We start from the raw sequence: 21642 nt of genomic DNA on the forward strand, positions 1-21642 counted from the left end.
GGTTAATAACTTTAATATAGTGGCGGCGACGTTGGGGGCGGCGGATTAGGGGTTAATAAGTGTAGGTAAATTGCGGTGACATTGGGGGCGGCAGATTAGGGGTTAATATATATATAATGTAGTTGTCGGCGATGTTGGGGGCAGCAGGTTAGGGGTTCATAACTATAATGTAGGTGGCGGCGGTGTCCGGAGCGGCAGATTAGGGGTTAATAATATAATGTAGGTGTTGGCAATGCTGGGGTGGCAGATTAGGGGTTAATAAGTGTAAGATTAGGGGTGTTTAGACTCGGTTCATGTTAGGGTGTTATGTGTAGACATAACTTTTATTTCCCCATAGGAATCAATGGGGCTGCGTTAGGGAGGGTTACGCTGCTTTTTTGCAGGTGTTAGACTTTTTTACAGCCAGCTCTCCCCATTGATTCCTATGGGGAAATCATGCACGAGCACGTTACACCAGCTCACCGCTCACTTAAGCAGCGCTGGTATTGGAGTGAGGTAATGAGCAAAATTTTGCTCAACGCTCACTTCTTGTCTTTTAACGACGGGTTTCTGAAAACTCGTAATACCAGCGCTGCATGTAAGTGAGCGGTGAGACAAAACTGCTCGTTAGCACTGCACAGCCTCTAACGCAAAACTCGTAATCTAGGCCATTTCTCAGTGAAAAAAAAGATGTTTTATAAATCCCTCCCTTTATGCTATTACTCATGGACTTCACAGTTTGGGTATTAGTTCCGGTAACGGATCGTGGAATCTAACCACCTGTATGAAAGAAAACATGATTTATGCTTACATGATAAATTTCTTTCTTTCATGGTGGTGAGAATCCACGAGACCCCACCCTTTGTTATTTTGGTTTAGTATTTTCTTAGCACATCTTTTTTTCCTGCTTCTTTTATGGCTCGTATTCCTGTTTCTTACCTCCTTTTGCATGGCTATATGTGAGACTGAGGTACATGTAATGGTTTTATAGAGCTTTTAGGATTTGGGAATCTTTGCCTCCTCCTAGTGGTAAGGAAGAGTAATTCCCAGAAGTAATGGATCGTGAACTCTCAGCACCTGTATGAAAGAAAAAATCATTCTTTTTTTGCAAACTTTGGGTTTCTCACTGAAATTATTTTCAGACAACTTTTGTAGTCATAAGACATATGGTTGTAGAAGCTTCTCTGGGGTCCTTTTTGTTCACAAACAGCACACATTGCTTTGCAATAGTTTTTTGGCAATTAGAAGGTCGCTAATTGTAGCTGCGTACCACACTTCTGGAATTCCTGGTATTGAAGGAGTTAATCAGTTAGCTTGTACGGTTATTATTTGCTGTTGTGTAGGAATTACCTTCCCACCTGACACCTCCCACCCCTTATTCCAATATAATCCCTCCCCCCCATGGACTTTCACCATTTGGCAGCCAAATAGTGGTATTAAATATACCAAAATGGGACAGGCTTATTATGGATCATTACGATATTTTGACATGCTGATTGGTTAAAACAGACATTACCTATGAATGTGAGTGAAATTTATTGTCTGAACAGGACACTATGGTCAAAAGGTGCAGTAAAAGAGTGACTTTCTAATTGGGTTGTGGGATGTATTTATAGAAGGTGTGCTATTAGTAACAGAATATGCCTGATGAAACAGTCAGTACAGCTGAGAAACGCATAGTAATTCTGTAAAAGGAGAGACTGTGGGCTCTATTTAACAAGCTCCGTATGGAGCTTGATGACCCCTGTTTCTGGCGAGTCTTCAGACTCGCCAGAAACAGCAGTTATGAAGCAGCGGTCACAAAGACCGCTGCTCCATAACCTGTCCGCCTGCTCTTGTGAGCTGCTGGTGCAATGCTGAATACGGCGAGCGTATTGATCGACATATTCAGCGAGGTCTGTCGGACCTGATCCGCAGTGTCAGATCAGGTCCGACAGGCCTTGATAAATAGAGGCCTGTATCTGCTCCTATGTTTTTATGATGTTGCAATTTTCGATAAACAATTTTTAACTTTTGAAATTGTTTCAAATAACATAATTGTGTTATCACCTTCTGGCAAGCAGGGAGTCTCTGACTCCACACCTGGTATCAGTGGGCTGAGACACTGGGAGATCTAAGCACAATTTGGTGCTTTAATGTTTGTGAGTATTTTGTTATATCAATACTTATCCCTTTGAGTGCAACTGTGCTACACCCAGAAGGCGCCTTCTTTATTTGCATCGTCTTAATTTTTCCAGAGCTGCTTTTTATTCCCTTGCATTACCACCTGAACTATTAACAGAATTTTTAGCAATGGGGTCTGCCAGTTTATGTGGATAATAGCAAGGAAGATTTGACAGTGCCTAGCTGTTAATGAGTTAATAATGTTGGTAGTTTTACTTTGAGGTTATAGAGGTTAGGGATTTTAATAACAGTTGGTATTTTTGTTTTAAAGGAATGTGAAACTCCAAATTTTTCTTTAATGATTCAGATAGAGAATACAATTTTAACCTCTTAAGGACATATGACGGAATTTTTCCGTCATAAAACAATTGAGCAAACTGAAAGCTGTGTCCTTAAAGGGTTAAACAAGTTTCGAATTCACTTCTATTATCTAATTTGCTTCATTCATTTGGTATACTTTGTTAAAGAAGCATCAATGCATTACCCTATGGGTGAGCCAATAACATGAGTCATATATGTGTAGCCACCACTCAGCAGCATGTGAGCCTACCTAGGTATCCTTGTAAACAAAGGATGCCAAGATAACAAAACAAGTTAGATAATAGAAGTAAATTGGAAAGTTGTTAAAAATCATATGCTTTATCTGAATCATAAAAGAAAATATTTGGGTTTCTTATCCCTGTAAGGTTTATATTAGTTATGGGGTTTATAGTGCTTATTTTTGCATTGGAATATTGGCAATTAGAGGGTTAAAAGCATGAGGATTTATGCAATCAGGGGTTAATGGAGGTATTTTTGCATTAAGGGTTATAGCTAATTTTACCATGCACAAAAAAACAAGTCTCTGGTTAATTTTTTTGAACCATCACTAATTTGAGCAATATTGAATATGTGAGTCAGAGCACAAAAATAACATACCACAAGCGTATCACTCATTTAGTGATCTAGCCCTTACTGTTCTGCCACTGCAGGGGTGGACTGAGACCAATCAGGGCCCCGGGAACTGTCTCACACTGACACAAATGTATTCAAATTTATGCAAATGAACATTGAATTCTCCCTGTCCTGCCCCCACCAGACAGACCCTTGACAGGACACACATTCTAGGGCCCCCCAAGCAACAAACCCCACATCCAGGCACAAGGGCCCCCACTAAACCCACACTTAACTGCTTAGTTACTGATAGAACAGCTGTCAGCCCCAGCTTAAGCAGCCCACCAGGAGACCTGAATATGCCATTTGTGGCCCCCCCTACATGCTGGGCCCTCGGTCCAGGTCCTATTTGCCAGGCTTATCAGTCTGCCCCTGTGTCACTGTATTTCTTATGTTTTAAGTTTATTTAAAGTTTGTAAACTTTAAAACTTTAAATGTTCACATTCCCATCATGCATTTCAGTGCATTAAATATAATATATTTCTGTCTCTTTTGAGAGATGCCTGGACCATAACTCCTCCACTTCCAACTGACTTACATTATAGAAGTAGATTTTCTTTTTCTTTTTTTGCATCAATTCCTTTAGGAATGGAACTCCGATCATTATCCATGTGCTGACTGTACTTTAAATACACCCTAAAGACAATGTAATGAACAAACACTGTAGGATTGTACAGCAACCTGCATGCAAAAAACGTGCATGTTGTTTATATGGGTTTATTTAAGCAAACTTTTAACAAAGAATTTGACCCAGAGTCCTAGGTCATTGCCTTGGGTCAGGCTAGGCTGGAGTCCCTTTTGTCATTAATTCGGTCCCACCTTTTCAATAGGTGTCATCTGAAACGAGGTATTGGTCCCTTTCTATCTTCCTGGACAAAACAACCATTCAGTATCAGGCAACATGATCTTCTTTTTCTTGCCAGCTCATAAACCTGGGGCCAGGGAAGAGAGAAATCTCACAGTTCTCATGATTACAGTTGTTTAACCCATAAATAACAAGCTAGGGAAAAATAAGCTATAACAATGTGTTAAAGGGACATTTTACCCAGAGATTTCCTATAGTACGCAAAAGAGCAGCATTTACAGTGTACACATGTCAAAATATTTTTTTCACCTGGAAATTGTTAATTGAAAGCTGTTTAATATTTTAAATTGGAACTAATTCTATAGCACTCGTTTGCACTACTAGTTCTGGCTCCGAGGGACAACTGCCACTGCTAATGGCAGTGACAGAGAGAGACAAACCTCTCTACAAGCACAAAACAGGAACATAACAGGAACATACATTTAAAAAACAAAAAACAAAACATGGAAACACTTATGTACATTTTAATGAAACAAAGGAAATTATTCCTTTCACTTTTTTACTGCCAAAGCAAAGCAGGATACTACTATTTATTAGTCATGCAATCAGTGCGATAAATCTATTCATGTTGTTGCTTTCTTTATAATACAGTGAACAAAGTGAAGCATTGATGCATATTGACTACATTTTGTCCTAGAATAAATATTCACCAATGTACTTAACTATTGTCGTACAATGGAAAATGTGAGGAACTGCTGCTTTTCATAACAGACGTCTGTGCTGTGACTTTCTGTAAAGTTTGTAATACAGACATAAGGTCGGAAAGAAACATTTTTTGAGTAATTATTCAATTTTATTTTTACTGAACAGTAGTTATGAACTTAATGATGCTCCAGCACAAAACGATGGAAAGGACCCTGATTGGAAAATTCACAGGTTGCTTGAGATAATCAACAAAATTTAGAAGGAATAATTAAGAGATTATTTTGTGATTGACAATGGTGACTAATTTAACAGAAATGTGATGTATTTCTTTACAGAAAGTGGGCTGGGCCTTAAGTCATAGGAAAATGGAATTTGTGTACAAATAACAAGCATTTGACATATTGGGGGATATTTATCCAGCCGTCAACCGCAAATACGCCGGAATTCCGCAGCGTAATTGTTGCAAACTTGATCCAACCTTGTTATCAAAGCCTACAAAGTTGAAATTTGTGACGTAACATATGATCCGCCGGTCTCAATCTGAAGCAGATCGATGTTAACGTCATTACAGATGTTCCGAATACACATTCGGCTCTATCTGACACTTTTTCCCATTTATCAAATTTCTATTCCGGCCCAGTGTACCTGGTTTTCAATCCGCCACTCTGGAGGCTGTGGATGCCATAGGAATCAATGGGAGTCTGAAATCACCGAAAGCTTATGTTCGATGCTGCCAGATATCCCATTGATTTATATGGTTGAAAACAAGTAACGTTTACACCTAACAACCTAACATAAGCATCGAGTCTAAACACCCCTAATCTGCCTCCCTTGACATCGCCACCACATATATAATGTTATTAACCCCTATTCCGCCACTCACCGACATCACTGCAACCTAAATAAAGTTATCAACCCCTATCCTGCCGCTCCCGGACCACGCCGACACTAAATAAACGTATTAACCTCTAAACCTCTGGCCTCCCACATCATTACCACTAATTAAACCTATTAAGCCCTAAAAAGCCAGCCCCCCACATCGCCATAAACTAAATTTAGCTATTAACCCCTAAACCTAACAACCCGCTAACTTTAAATTATAATTACAACATCCCTATCCTAAAATAAATTTAAACTTACCTGTAGAATTAAAATAAATTATTTTTAAACTGTTAATTAACCTACCCTGACTATTATACTACAATTAAATTAAACTACCAATTAAATAAACTAAATTACATATTAAAGAAACCTAACCCTACTCAAATTATTTAAATATACTATTAAACCTTATTACAAATTACTAAATTACCAAAAAAAATAAACGCTAAATTACAAAAAATAAAAAACACTAAATTACGAAAATAAAAAAAAATCACATTATCAAAAATAAAACCTGATTGGAACAGCCAATAGGATTTTAGCAGCTCTAATCCTATTGGCTGATTGAAAGCTTTCACCCAATAGGAATGCAAGGGATGCCATCTTGGATGACGTCACTTGCATTGAAGTTCCAGTTTACGGCAGCGACTGTATGAAGAGGAGCTCCGCGCCGAATTTCTTCAGGATGGACCCGCTCCGCGCCGGATGGATGCAGATAGAAGATGCCGTCTGGATGAAGACTTCTTGCCGCCTGGATGAGGACTTCGCCGGCTGGATGAAGATGGAAGAGACCGCCTGGATGAAGACTTCTTGCCGGCCGGATGGATCCTTTAAGCGGGACTTCAAGAACTGTAAGTGGATCGTCGGGAGTTAGTGTTAGGTTTATTTAAGGTGTTTTTTGTGTGGGTTTTATTTTTAGATTAGGGTCTGGGCAGTAAAAGAGCTAAATGCCCTTTTAAGGGCAATGCCCATACAAATGCCCTTTTCAGGGCAATGGAGAGCTTAGGTTATTTTAGATAGGTTTTTTATTTGGGGGGTTGGTTGGTTTTACTGTTTCGGGGTGTTTGTATTTTTTTTTACAGGTAAAAGAGCCGATTTCTTTAGGGCAATGCCCCACAAAATGCCATTTTAAGGGCCCTTGGTAGTGTATTGTAGGCTAGGATTTTTTTTTATTTTGGGGGGGCTTTTTTATTTTAATAGGGCTATTAGATTAGGTGTAATTATTTTTTATTTTTGATAATGTGGTTTGTTTTTTTCCTGTAATTTAGTGTTTGTTTTTTTTTGGTAATTTAGTAATTTGTAATAAGGTTTAATAGTATATTTAAATAATTTGAGTAGGATTAGGTTTCTTTAATATGTAATTTAGTTTATTTAATTGGCAGTTTAATTTAATTGTAGTATAATAGTTAGGGTAGGTTAATTAACAGTTTAAAAATAGTTTATTTCAATTCTACATTTATTTTAAGATAGGGATGTTGTAATTTTAATTTAAAGTTAGCGGATTGTTAGGTTTAGGGGTTAATAGCTTAATTTAGTTTATGGCGATGTGGGGGGCTGGCGGTTTAGAGGTTAATAGGTTTAGTTAGTGGTAGGGATATGGGAGGCCAGAGGTTTAGGGGTTAATACATTTATTTAGTGGCGGCGGGGTCCGGGAGCGACAAGATAGGGGTTAATAACTTTATTTAGGTTGCAGTAGGGTCCGGGATCGGCGGGGTCCGGGAGCGGCGGGAAAGGGGTTAATAACTTGATTTAGGTTGAGGCGGGGTCCGGGAGCGGTGGGATAGGGTTTAATAACTTTATTTAGGTTGTGGCGGGGTCGGGGAGCGGAGGGATAGGGGTTAAACATTTTAGTATAGTGGCGGCGTTTAGTGACAGGGTATAAAGTTGGTAAAAAGCCGAATAGACGCGATGCTCATCGCCCCGTACTTGGTGCGCGTCTTTTTGCCGGCTTTTTTTATAGATATGGAGATTGTATTCAGGTCCGCGGCTGCAATGTTAGGCGATGTTAGGCAAGCGTATTGGTGCTGGCGAATGCAGCACAGTTGACAGCTTGATAAATATCCCCCATTGAGTGTGCTTCTATTTAACGGCTGAATACTTATTTGGCCTTGTTTATGAAAATTGTCCATAACATAATGAAATTTTACCACATCCTTTAGAATCATATTCACTTGGAACCTTTTCAAAGGTGCAAAATTATAAATGTACTACACAATACACACTAAAGAAACAACAGAAGATGAAGTGGACTTTGAAGTTATTGGTTCAGAGAATTTAAACAAGAATAAACAATGGAACCAAGTAAAGTTGCACCACAACGGAGAAGCAAATGACTATAGAAAACAAATCAGTTTCCACCTACAATGGGCAAGATTACAAATGGCATGATATGATTAACGTGGGTGCGATATTGCAATAATTTGTGCTCATGTTGTAAGTTGAAAGAAAACGTGACCACACAAGAGAAAACTAAAGAACCAGCGACTTGTAAATTTTGCCTGTTGATGGGCGCACAATAAATTAGAACTCCACTTGTAATCCAGCCCTATATATGTATATGACCTAGTGACAGTAATATATTTTTTAGGGGATTTCCCTTTACTATATAGAATTTAGAATTTTGTGTCATGTTTTTGAATGCTTAACAACATTTCTCCACCTATATTTTTAAACTCATGTTGTTTTTTTTTCTTCTCACACATACTTTTTTGACGCAAGCACATTGATGCACGTCAGCTTTCGGGCCTGCCTGTGCCAGCGTGATGGTGTACATTTTCGGGCACTTTTTTAAGTTATATGACGCCAGTTTGACACAGGCCCTCTTTCTTATGTACGCTATTTAGATAACAAGTAAACTGTGGCCTACCGCATATCTGCTTTTATAATTTTTGAATTTATATATTTATTTATTTTTCAGGAGAAAGTGTGTCCTTTTCCTTAAAGCTTTTTTGTAATGGGGATATTACCGTTTTTAGCTGTATTTTTCTGCACTTAACTTCTATATAAGTTCCTTGCCATTATGGAGCCTTCTATCTCTGTTCCTAAATCTGCCTTAGAAGCTGCGTCATTTGTTTAGTATTAAGTGTTTATATTGTTTATAAGCTGAAAAAACAAATGCTTATTTTTCTTATGTATTCTTGCCTTTCTAATGCTAGAGTATTACTGCTCCTTCTGTTTGTTTTTTACAGGAGAATCCTACAAAATCCTAGAATCTAGGACGTTATACAGGCTCCTGTGTCTGAAATGATGGTAGCCGTGCCTTTTTCAAGTGTAAAAGGTCACGTAAGATTTTTCCTTCTATTAGCTATTAGGCCCTGATATTTAAAAGTTCCCCAGCTTGGAGAGAATTAGCAGTTGAGACTTCACAGGGGCTGAACTAACTGAATATTCAAAAGAAAAAAAGGGGGGAACTCTCCAACACTGCCAGATCTCTCTCATTTCTATATATGAAGGAGAGACAAGCCTAATGCAATATAGCAATTCCACACACCCTCTCTCCTCCTCAGTGCTTCTTCTCCCAACCTCCTTCTTGCACGCCAGGGAGCTCACTGACAGAGGCAGAGCAGTGAGTTAGGGTGAGCCAGCGAGCACAGGGTAGCAGAGGGTATCCTTGTCAGCAGGTAAGTCGTTTCATTGTATGCAACTTTCATACACAGAGCAAAGGGGATTTGCATAAATAAACACATGCAGGCACTGTGCACATTGCCCGTTGTATATAATCTCTCAGAGGACGATATGCATGAAAGACACAAAATGATGAATAGTAAGCAGATATTAAATAACCAGCACATCCAAATAAGAGTAAGTTTAGCAGATATAACATAAGTATGAATAACACAGAATATGTCATTTAGGTAGGGCTGCGATCATCTATTAGCGTAACTATCTGTATATGCTTAAAGTTGAGATCATGTACCTGATTTGTGTGCATGAGGCATATGGCAGATCTGTAATTAAAATTGTAGTAAGACTTGTGACCTAGGAGTCGAGCGGCAATGCAGAAGTGTTTGACCAAGAAGATCCGTCAGTGGACTGAAAGACAACTTGCCTACAACATTAGACAGTATGGAAGCCGACATAGAGCAGGTCCGACTGTGATGAGAGGTTTGTAGGTTGCTGCGTTGTAATGCTATCAGAGAGAGTTGGTAGATGGATGCAGAGGAGTCTTAATAACAACGCATACTGCTCTTATAAGACTACGACAGGCTGCATCAGTATTGCACAAATATATACTCCCTGAACACAAGGACTTCCATCTAACATGAGGAATGCGGAGAACCAGACTGGTGTCTTTCACTCAGCCTCCCACCTCACTGCACTGGAAAAAGGCACCGGGGCTGATTAGTGCTCTGAACGAGCCGCGGTTACGAGAGCGAGACTATTTAAAGGAACCACTAGCCTCAGAGTGCAAGGCAAAGGACAATAGTTTTAAACCACCATGTGTATACATCTGGAAGGTGGCTGGAGGAAAGTCAGTCACGTGAACTAGGCGGTAAGCCACCCGGACAAAATCTATGTTTGCTGCCCTAGACACAGACCTTGTTGGCCTATGCCTTAATACGCCCCTGCATGAAGCTGCATGTCCTCAGAGGCAGAGGTTTGGTTCTGTTGATCAGGGGTCTGCACTTAATCATGAATCTGATATACTGTATATACTTATTTGTTTAAATTGAGCATATTTGTTCTCTTTTTAAAGAAACGTTCTGTCCTTTAGAGGTTAAGGTCCTAAAGTAGATGGGGGTAAGCCAGTTTACTGTTAAAACCTTGTTTTTATTCATATGGTTCAATCCCCTGATATATTTCCTATCCCTGATGTGGTGTCTGAGATTGTTCCAGAGATTGAATTTATCCAGGTATTAGCCAGGTTATGTTTTTTAGATGATATTTTTAGACCAGTGGTATCCTTTACTGATATGGCTGCTGCTTCTTTCTTTTGGTTTAATAATCATGTTGGTCAGTTTACTGATGATTCTGCTAGTGAAGATTTTAAACCTTTGTAGGAAATATGCTTATGCTTTCATTAACTTTTATTGCAAATCATGTCTTTGGCAGCACTTTCTTCAGCGTTTTTGGTTAAATCTGCTTATATGGTGTCTAAATCCAGACTTTTATCTATTTCTTTTTTTTTTTTGTTGAAATCACTTTTATTAGCAAATGTCTTATAATACAATTTTACATATTGCATATGTATATAATATTAAGGATATTTTAGTAACTTAAAAAGTGGTTACTTTTATACACAACTTATAAATCTAAAATGAAAAGAGAAAAAAAAGAAAAAACAATTATATCAATCACATATCATGAATTATCATTTATTCTTACTTCAGGTGTTGTGTCACTATATTGAAAGGATGGTTGGGGTTTTTTGATCATTAATTTAGTAGAGGGACCTACAGTATTTCTCCTATGGTGGGTGCTGGGAGATTCTATATCTGGCTTTATCTCTTTCTTTTTAGGAATTTTTTTTATTTGGTTTTGGTTTAGATTCTATTCTCTCTTATGTGATGGAAGGTAAAGGAGCTCAGGATTATAAGTCCAGGGGTAAATTTAAATCTCTTGTTCCTTTCCTGAGAACAGGGCAGAATTCCGGTTCCTTCTCCCTGAAGTGGGTTCTTCTGGTACTGTCTGGAAGCCAGGTTCTCACTGGAACATGTCTAAGCAGTCCAACTAGTCTACTCCCTTATTTCAGTTTGCATGAAGGTGCGGCTTTTGTTCCAGAAACTCTGGTTGGCGGTAGGTTAAGCTTCTTTCTGGAAATTTGGTTCCAGTCTTATCTGGATCCCTGGGTTTTTAATATAGTCTCACAGGGTTAATGGAGTGGTTTCAGAATTAGGCCTTTCTGTCCCATGTTTTGTGAATTCCTGTGAAGGTACACAGTTATCTAAATGCTTACACAATGTAGACTAACCTAAACGTCTTTGCCCTAAACAAGGAGTACAATTAATACAGTTTAAAAAAAATAGGTAGTGCACAAAATAGTATAAAATATCATATGTGTTCACACTATATACATATTTTTAATCAAACATATATGGTACATAAAAATGAAGCCTGTGGTCCTGAAATAACAGTAAATTATAGTGCTGGAACTTAAATATGGTAAAATTCAAAGTCTCCAAGCTATAGCAAAAAGTCACAGTCCAAATCTTCCAATTTAGAAAAATACAAAATATTTACTGCCAAAATCCATTTATATGGAGTCCCACAAGAATTCACATAAAAAGGATCAATGATGCCCCCAATGACTCTAAATGTGTTCCACAAACTATCCCTGTAAAAGAAAAGTATGTACAAATGGTGCAATACAGTTTGCAAAAGTGATCCCTTATAAGAGACAGACTCACCGGATAGCCCAATAGCCGACGAGTTTCGACCAAGAGGTCTTTGTCCAGGTTGATTTGATAGCCCAATACAACCTTGACATCCAGGAGAGTGGTCTCTTCATCTGGATATCTTCTATCAGATAGTGGATCTTTGGAGTCTCTCAGAGATAGTTCTGATAGTTTGTTGTTTCATTCTTTGACTTTCCAGGTTCTATGTGGGGTCCATGGATCCTTAAGTAGTGTTTGTGGATACTTAGGTAGTTCCTTGGTTATTTCGACTAACATTTTTTTTTCCACCTCTGTTTTTTCTTCCAGGGTGGTTGCCTACTCAGTCTACAGGGAATGTGTTTTTCTATTTGCAGTTTTTTTTGGTTTGCAAATCTAGTTAAGATGTCCTGTTCCCCTTTTTTGGGTCTCTTCCTTTGCATCTCAGATTTTTGGTCTTTAGGTCTAGTTTTTCATACAGTCCTCAAGTCTCTAAGCCTGTTGGCATGGAGATTGAATGAATAGTTCTTATGCAGAAAGGGTTTTCTGTTTCTGTTATTGAGACTCTGATACAGGTTTGTGAGTTTGTATTAAAGAAGTTTTTATTATAAGGTTTAGAAGTCCTTTATTTCCTGATGTAAGGATCATGGTTTTCCCTAGCATTCTTTTAGAATGTGATCTTCCTTATCTCATTATTTTAGGATAAGGTAGTTTCTTAGGACTAGATTTGTTTTCTTTACTAGTGTTGTATCTACTGTCTGTATCAGACAGCAATTTGTTATTTAGACATCAAAGTACTAGATTGATGCTACTATTGTTTGTGTTGTCCAAATTGGCAAGACACCTATTTTTTTCTTGTTTTCTACCATTTTGGTGTTTTTGCTTCTTCTGAACTTTTGGTAGGGAAGTCCTTCAGGTAGTTATCTCAGGATGATTATTTGCCTGTTATTTTTTTATTGCATGGTTTTTGCCCTTTTTAAGTTTTATTGGGATATAGTTTTTCAGTAAAAAAAGATGTTTCTTAAATCCCACCCTTTATGTTTCATTACTCAAGGACTCCACTGCTTGGATATTAGTTCCTATGATGGATTGTGGACTCTCGCCACCTGTATGAAAGAAAAAAAAAGATAAAAAAAAAAGATAATTTTTGCTTACATGATAAATTAATTTATTTATTGGTGGTGAGAGTCCACAATCCATCCTGGGAACTAATATCCATGCAGTATTTCTAGTATTGTTTTTTTCTTACATACATATTTTTTCCCTGCTTCTATTTGTTTGCTGTTGATTCTTTTCCTACCTGTCTGGCTTGGCTAAAGGTGTACAATCGGGTTGATTGACACCTCGCCTCATCAGACTGAGTTACCAGTGTGGTGGGAGGGGTTTTAAAGAGCTCTTGGGGTTTATGAATCTTTGCCTCCTCCTAGTGGTAGGGAAGAGTAATTCCCAGGAGTAATGAATAGAAGACTCTCACCACCATTAATTTATCAGGTAAGCATAAACTGTTATGTAATAAAATGTACTTTTATTGTAGAATGGGGTTGTAGTATTGTTTTAAAAAAAACAAAAAAACAAAACACCTTAGGGCAATGCCTGGTAGTGTTGTTTTTTGTTTTCTGTAATATTAGGTTGTTTTTGTGTCAATTTAGGGCCAGATTACAAGTGAAGTGCCAAATATTGCTTTTGTGAAAGTTATATTTGCGATCCACTGAGTAAAACCAGCGCATGCTAATGTGTGCTGGTATAACAAGTTGGTAGCAATGTGAACACAAGAATGAGAGCATGCTTCCCTAGACTCCAATGGGAGCCTTGTTCTGATGCCGTGAGACACGGCATGAGAACTAGCACAGCGAAGGCACAGCAAAGTCATGCAGCGATTGTAGCAATATTAAATATATATGTGTATAATTATATATACTGTATATATATTTTTTATATATACTGTATTTATGTGTTAATATTTGTATACACACATATAAACACATAAATATATATGTATATAATCATAAACATAGATATTTACTGGGAACACAAAGTTCCCATAGACCGCAATGTAAAGGCATTTTTCACTGCCATTTTTTTCTAGCACCCCACTCCCCCAACTTTCCCTCCAAAATACTGTCTAGCGCAGTTATTTTATTAAAAAATAAAAATGCTACAATTTTAAGTATTTTGGGGGCATTTGAGTCACATTTATAACATTAACCACTCTTTATGCTGGGTGCTGCCGTCTTGGGGCTCGGGTGCTCTCGTGGCCTGTGGCAGAGGCGGTGCACACTCGCAGATCAGTAATATTGCCCACTTTTTTTGTTTACAGCTCTATCATTTGCTTGGAGTTAGTGTGCATGATACATCATGTGAGCTTTACATTTTTGTATTTTTTACACAGTTTTACAGTGAGACAAAATATATTTTAAAATAATAATATAGGGGCGGAGCTTACTCTCAAAGTGTCAGGACGCGGCTCAGTGAAACTCCTGGAGAATAAAAGCTATTAAACAGGTTATATACTACAAATATACAGAATTACACACTTCTGTGTTCAATATTCAGCTAAAGTTTGTATAATTTCTAGAGCTAAAGCCACGACTGTGTTATTGCCTATGCTCTTTGGGACAACTATACAGCAGAATTCTTACAAGGGCCTAGACGCCATTTTGCCATGTGATTTGATCAAACTGTTGGTAGATCACCTACAACAGCTCCTGAGAAGGATATGCAGCGTAGGTCTGGGGCTGCCACATAATAACCCCCCCCCCCAAACTCCAAGGTTAAGATATCCTGAAATAGGATAAGCAAAAAGGTAACCAGCTACTCATTCAAGATTATCATCAGAGCTAATTGAAAGACCTATGTAATCTACTCTGCACACCTTGGCTACTCGGTGAAGCACAACCCGCTCTCGCAGTTTAACCACCTCTAAATGATGCCCATGATGCTACATTTGTAAAGATGGACTCGGCTTACATACAGACAGCACAACATCTCGACTAGCCAGTCTGTGACCGCAGTTATCTATGTAATAGTCCAGGGGACCTAGTTGACTTTCATTAACTTAGTTGGTAAATATATATTGAGTGTTCCTGTTGTACTACTATGGCCCCCCTAATTATCCTATGTCATAGTTAAGATAGGTGATAGAAGAATAGCCAGATTTGTGATCTACAGTTTGATGGGCATCTTATGGGTTGTACATAGCTATTATAGAAAAAGGAATTGATGTACATACATTGGACCCTATCAAACTAATTTTATTTGCTTGTTAAAACTCTTTGTATGAGAAAAGAACAACCAATACCACCTATTCAGTGTGCTGTGCTGCTAACGGCCGAAGTAGCATGGCACTACTATAAGGAGGCCTTTGTTATACATTAATAAGACCTGAAAACTCCTGCAAAATTTTGTCATAGATATGACCATAAGTGTGTCGCCCCAGATAGTTAATTTACCTCTAATATATTCCTTTTAACATATACCCCAAACAAAGCATTACAGGATCTGGTGAAATGCACAAATCCATATATGCCCCTGCATTCCTTTTGATTTTAGTCTGGTCCCCAGTGCCACTTCACTTTAGATACACTGGTAGCCCATATGTGCCCTCTCAAATATACCCTACTCTAGATGTCTCAGATTTAATCTAATCTATAATTTTACCCTACTATATTCGAACTCATCAACTCAGATTTATTGAGTTACTGTCTCTCACACTATCCATCCCAGTTATTATTGCACAAATTAGATTCTCCCTTTCAGATGCAAAATTACACCTTTCTGTACTATGGGCCAAAAGTGGCCACTACATAAACTAATAGTCCTCTATTTTGTACCATATATGTCATAAGGCCCATGAGTAGCCTTTAGTATAATAAGAGGATATTTTACTATAGCCACAAACAAAACAAAAAAAGAGGTTTCAATCATACATGTATTGTCATAATTGCTGAATCTATTTTATTTTTTTCTATTTATGGTTGATTTGATATTTATCTAGACAAGTTGATTTCCTGTCACTATGTTAGTATTGGTCTGTACTTATTTACTAGTAGCATGCTGTTAAAATGTGCCTGCAAAGTACCTATTTATAGATAGCTACCAACATGCCTAGCTGCAATTTTCACCAGAGGACCTATCACTCTGGTATTCATTCTATAGATGTGTGACCAACTATTGTTTTACCTGTACACCCACTTGAGTTGACATTTTTGATTGCATACCTACTGCTATTGTGTGTTGACTGTTATTTATTCATGTTGTAATCTAATTAAACCTCAATAAAACATTATAATAAATAAATAAATAAATAAATAAAATAATAATATAGAGCAACGCAGCCAGTGAAAAAGTGTAGGGCTCTTGCTCTGTATCATGCAACTTGACCTGAAGCACTTTATACAGTTGTCCAAAAGTTGACAACCTCATACATTTTTAAAGAGGGTTTCTTGCCAGGTGTCCAATATTCAACAGGACAGTCCAGTATTTTAGCAGGCGGTCCAGTAAAATTTTCAAAAAAATACTGGACACTTAAATATCCAATTTTTAAAAGTTACTGACTTTTAGCTAAATCTAAAATAGCTCCTATGCCTCCATGCATTACAAATATGAAGCAGAAAAAAAGTAAGAGGTAGACAAGGGGGTTAAATCACTACTGTTTACATGTGTTACTGGCAGCCAGAGGTAAAATTATTAATTTGTTTATTAATGGCAGCCCAGGGGTAAAATATGGTTTAGCTGTAAATATACATAGTTGAATAAAGAGTGGAAGCTTTTGGGGGCCATTGTTCCCAGTCTTCTTGAGGGTGCCCAGTATTTTTGAGAAGGCCAGCTGCCAATCCTACTGATGTGGCTGCACATTGCTTCTGTCACGGTGTGTGGGAGTGTCTGGGCTCCAGGGTGGCGGCGCCCAGTATGGAGAGGCAGAGCTTCAGTGTCTGGCACCTTTAAGCTTTTAAAACAGTTTGAAAAGAGTTACAAGAACAGGATAAAATGCAATAATATAAGCTCCGTTCTGCCTGTACATTTCACAAGTGCTGAAGAGTTATGGTCAAGATGTACAAAAAAAAAAAACTTCCACCATGTGTTCCACACTCTTCTCCTTCAAGTGGTCCAGATAGCAATAATTTTATCTTACATTATAAGCTGTCTCTGTATTTTCAATAAATAGTTTATATCTGTTAAAAAACATAAACAAAAAATTAACCGGAGATCTGATCTCTGATTAATTTTATAAGCCTTAATTGCTACCACAAGCTTGCATAGGCACTTGTAATGGCTGATTAGTTATTGCGCGCCCGCAAATGGACAAATTTGCCCAATTGTGGGTGCTATAAATTAGCGCTCCACTTGCAATCTAGCCATTAGTGTTTGTTATTTTTTGTGACTTAGGGGGTTTTAGCTTAGAAGTGCGTGGGGGTTAGGTAGTTAAGTAGTGTAGCGGTAGTTTGTGTTTGGGGGATTGTGGTGGTATAGGGGTTAATAGGTATGGGGACTTATTGTGTTAGGGGGTTGTGGTGGTTAATAGGTTCATGGGTATATGTGGTATAGGGGTTAAGTAATGTAGGGGGTGTTTGCGGTAATCTTTTGGCTGTATAGGGGTTAAGTAGTGTAGGGGTGTTTGCTGTGTGCTATTGGAGGTTTAGGGGTTAATATGGTAGGAAGAATATTGCGGTGGGCTCTTCTCAGTTTAAGGGGTTAATAGGCTAGGACGTTTTTGCGGTGGCCTATTGACAGTTTAGGGGTTAATAGGTTAAAAGTTTATTGTGGTGGGCTATTGGTGGTTTCGTTAGTGCAGGGTTAGTTTGCGGGGGTGGGTTATGGCAGTTTAAGGGTACATAGGTATAGTTATTAGGTTGTGTTCTGTATATTTAAAAGGGATGATTTACTTTACATTACCAATGTTGGTGCTAATGCTGCTTGGAATATTTCGCCAGCATTGGCACCCATTGCAATGTTTAGTAAAACGTCTCTCGATGATGTTGCCTTTAAACAGTAATGTTGGCACTTTTGAATATTTCGCCGACATTCTCAACATTACGTCAAATCCTTTTTGAATATATCTCTGCCTCACAGCACTTTCGATCTTCGGGCCTTAGTCACATTCCCAGATCAGTTCAGACCCCTAAACCCCAATGTTAGTCACAACCCCACATCAAATGGACACTTGGCCCTCCACCTACTCCAGGTCAGATCAAACTCCTGGCCCTCTATCCTCACTGTTCGACTCATACCCGCATCAGATCATGCACTGGGCCCTGCAGCCCTTATATCAGTGACATACCACATCAAATCAGACCACTGACCCCTCCCACCCCCAATGTTAGTCACATACCCAAAGCAGTACAGAACCCTTCACCCCTATCTATACTATAATCACATTTGTAACGCGTCCGTTGCTAGTTATGCACAGATCCTCTAAGGAATGTTGGCTGCACGAGGCAGCCAAAAGAATGTTGGCTGTTCGGTGGATTCCGAAAATGGCTGGGTGGTAAAAGAATCCACCTGACCACAACCCTGCCATTTTCGGAATCCACCTGGGTGCAATCCACCGAAGGTGGATTCTTTTACCACCCTGCCATTTTCGGAATCCAACTGGATGCATTGTAGGCAAGCAAAGCCTTAGAAAAAAACCACGCAACCGCCCGCATGAAATAACTAAAAAACACTTAAAAAAATGAACCGCCCGCGCAAAGTATTAAGAAAAAAAACTAACCGTCCGCACAAAGTATAAGAAAAATAAAACTAACCGCCCGCACGAAGTATTAAGAAAAGAAATAAACATAACCGCCCGTACAAAGTATTAAGAAAATAAATAAACATAACCACCCGTACTAAGTATTAACAAAAAAAAACTAACCCTTAAATCGCTATAAACTCCCACAACAGAAACTACCTAACCCATACACCGCCAAACCCCAACACCAACTAAATAAATTACAATATTAACCCCTAAACCGCTAAACCCTACAACGCCAACTAACTAATTATACTATTAACCCCTAAACGAACAAATCCCCACATCGCAATAAACCTAATTAGCCTATTAACTCCTAAACTGTCAACTAGGGATGGGCGAATGTTTCGCAACACTCGAAAAATGAAACGAATTTTAACACGTTCGTTCGTTCGTTCGAATCGAATTTCGAATGTTTACATAACATTCGAATGTTCGGTTTTGAATTTTACGATTACATTAAAAAATATTAGTTTAGAAAAATTCAAATTTATATTTGTAATAGTATTTCTAATGCTTTCTTTAAATGCAATATTCGAATTATGCAATATTCGAATTAGTAAAATTCGAATTTATATGTTTGTAATAGTATTTCTAATGCTTTCTTTAAATGTAATATTCAAATTATGCAATATTCTATATAGAAACATTCAAAATGATATATTTGTATCTATTATGTATCAATTTACTAGATTCCCTACCACATGAACTATTGAACTTCTGAATAGTATTTGTTAAATAAATAGAATGTTAAATTCGAAATTTCGAATGTGGGCATTCGATCTAATTATAAACATTCGAATTCGAAAGTGATCTTCGGAAACTGTAAATAGCATTCGATTATAGAATTTTTAAGAATATTCGTTCTTATCAACATTCGGATTTATATTTTGAATTTTGGTAATAACATTCGTTCTAATATTCGAATTCGGAAATTTACACATTCGCCCATCCCTACTGCCAACCCCCCACAACGCAAATAACTAATTTAATTATTAAGCCCACTAACCTAGCAACTCCTAAATTAAGCCTAATTACTACTAAATTACACTTAAAATAAAAAATCCTAACATAAAAAAATAAAAATTAATCTAACATTACAAAACATAAAAAAGTCTAACATTACAGAAAAAAATAAACAAAATTATCAACAAAAAAAATTAAACAAAATCCCTATGAAAATAAAAAAGCCCCACCAAAATAAAAACACAACCTAATCTAAACTAAACTACCAATAGCCCTCAAAAGAGCCTTTTGTAAGGGCATTGCCCTAAGTTAAACAACTTTTTTACGTTTAAAAAATATTAAGTTCCCCAAACTGTAAAAACCCCCACCCACCAAACCCCCAAAATAAAAAAACCTAACACTAAAAAAACTAAACTACCCATTGCCCCTAAAGGGGCATTTGTATGGGCATTGCCCTTAAAAGGACATTCAGCTCTTTTGCTGCCCTTAAAAGTGCATTCAGCTCTTTTACAGCCCATTAAATCCCTAATTGTTAAAAAAAAAAAAAAATCCTAAAACTAAGCCCCAAATAGGTACTCAGCATTCCTGAAGTCCAGCAGAGAAGGTCTTCTTCCAGGCGGCTCCATGATCTTCTATCTTTATCTGAAGCAAAGGCATCGCGAGCAGAGGTGCAGAGATGGCTTCCCCAATGCACGGATCCTCAGCAGCGGCGTGGAAGCTCCTCTTCATGCGATCTTCCGTCGCACACTGAAGATTGAATGCAAGGTACCCCATATTTATTGGGGTACCTTGCATTCCGATTTGAACAGCCAATAGGATTTCAGAAGCACTAATCCTAGTGGCTGATTTAAAAATGTCAGCCAATAGGAATGCAAAGTACCCCAAATTGATTGTGGTACCTTGCATTCAATTTTTAGTGTACGCCGAAGATCGGATGAAGAGGAGCCTCCATGCTGCTGAGGATCACCGCAGCTGAGGACCGTCCCTCCGGATCCGCACATCTGGGAAGACCGCTCCACGCTGCCGTCCCACAGTATGAAGATAGAAGATGAAGGAGACGCCTGGAAGAAGACCTTCTCCACCGGACTTCAGGAATGGTGAGTACCTATTTGGGGCTTAGCTTTAGGATTTTTTAAATTTATTTTTATTTTTAAGATTAGGGATTCATTGGGCTGTAAAAGAGCTGATTGCCCTTTTAAGGGAAGTAAAAGAGCTGAATGCCCTTTTAAGGGCAATGCCCATACAAAATAGGGGCAAAGGGTAGTTTAGGTTTTTTTAGTGTTAGGTTTTTTATTTTGGGGGGGTTGTTTGGGTGGGGGGGTTTTACTGTTATGGGGTTATTGGTAATTTTTAAGTAAAAGAGCTGTTTAACTTAGGGCAATGTCCTAAGAAGGCCCTTTTAAGGGCTATTTTTAGTTTAGATTAGGGGGTGATTTTATTTTGGGGGGGTTATTTTTATAGGGGTATTAGTTTAGGTTTAAAGGGACAGTTTACTCAAAAATTCTCACCCCTTTAATTTGTTGCCAATAATCCAGTTTACCTGCCAGAGTGTATTAAAGGGACAGTCTACCATAGATAGATAATCCCTTTATTACCCATTCCCCAGCTTTGCATAACCAGCACTGTTATATTAATATACTTTTTACCTCTGTGATTACCTTGTATCTAGGAACCTTCTTCCAGCCCCCTGATCACATGACTGTGACTGTTTATTATCTATTGTCTTACATTTAGCATTGTGTTGTGCTAAATCTTAAATAACCCCCTGTGCCTGAACACAGTGTTATCTATATGGCCCACGTGTACTTTCTGTCTCTTTGTGTTGAAAAGAGATTTAAAGGGACAGTCAACCATAGAATTGTTATTGTTTTAAAAGATAGATAATCCCTTTATTACTCATTTCCCAGTTTTGCATAACCAACACAGTTATAATAATATACTTTTTACCTCTGTGATTACCTTGTATCTAGGAACCTTCTTCCAGCCCCCTGATCACATGACTGTGACTGTTTATTATCTATTGTCTTAAATTTAGCATTGTATTGTGCTAGATCTTAAATAACTTTCTGTGCCTGAACACAGTGTTATCTATATAGCCCACGTGTACTTTCTGTCTCTTTGTGTTGAAAAGAGATTTAAAAAGCATGTGATAAGAGGCAGCCCTCAAA

The sequence above is a fragment of the Bombina bombina genome, chromosome 2 (assembly GCF_027579735.1).
Source record: "Bombina bombina isolate aBomBom1 chromosome 2, aBomBom1.pri, whole genome shotgun sequence".
NCBI classification, from domain to species: Eukaryota; Metazoa; Chordata; class Amphibia; order Anura; family Bombinatoridae; genus Bombina; species Bombina bombina.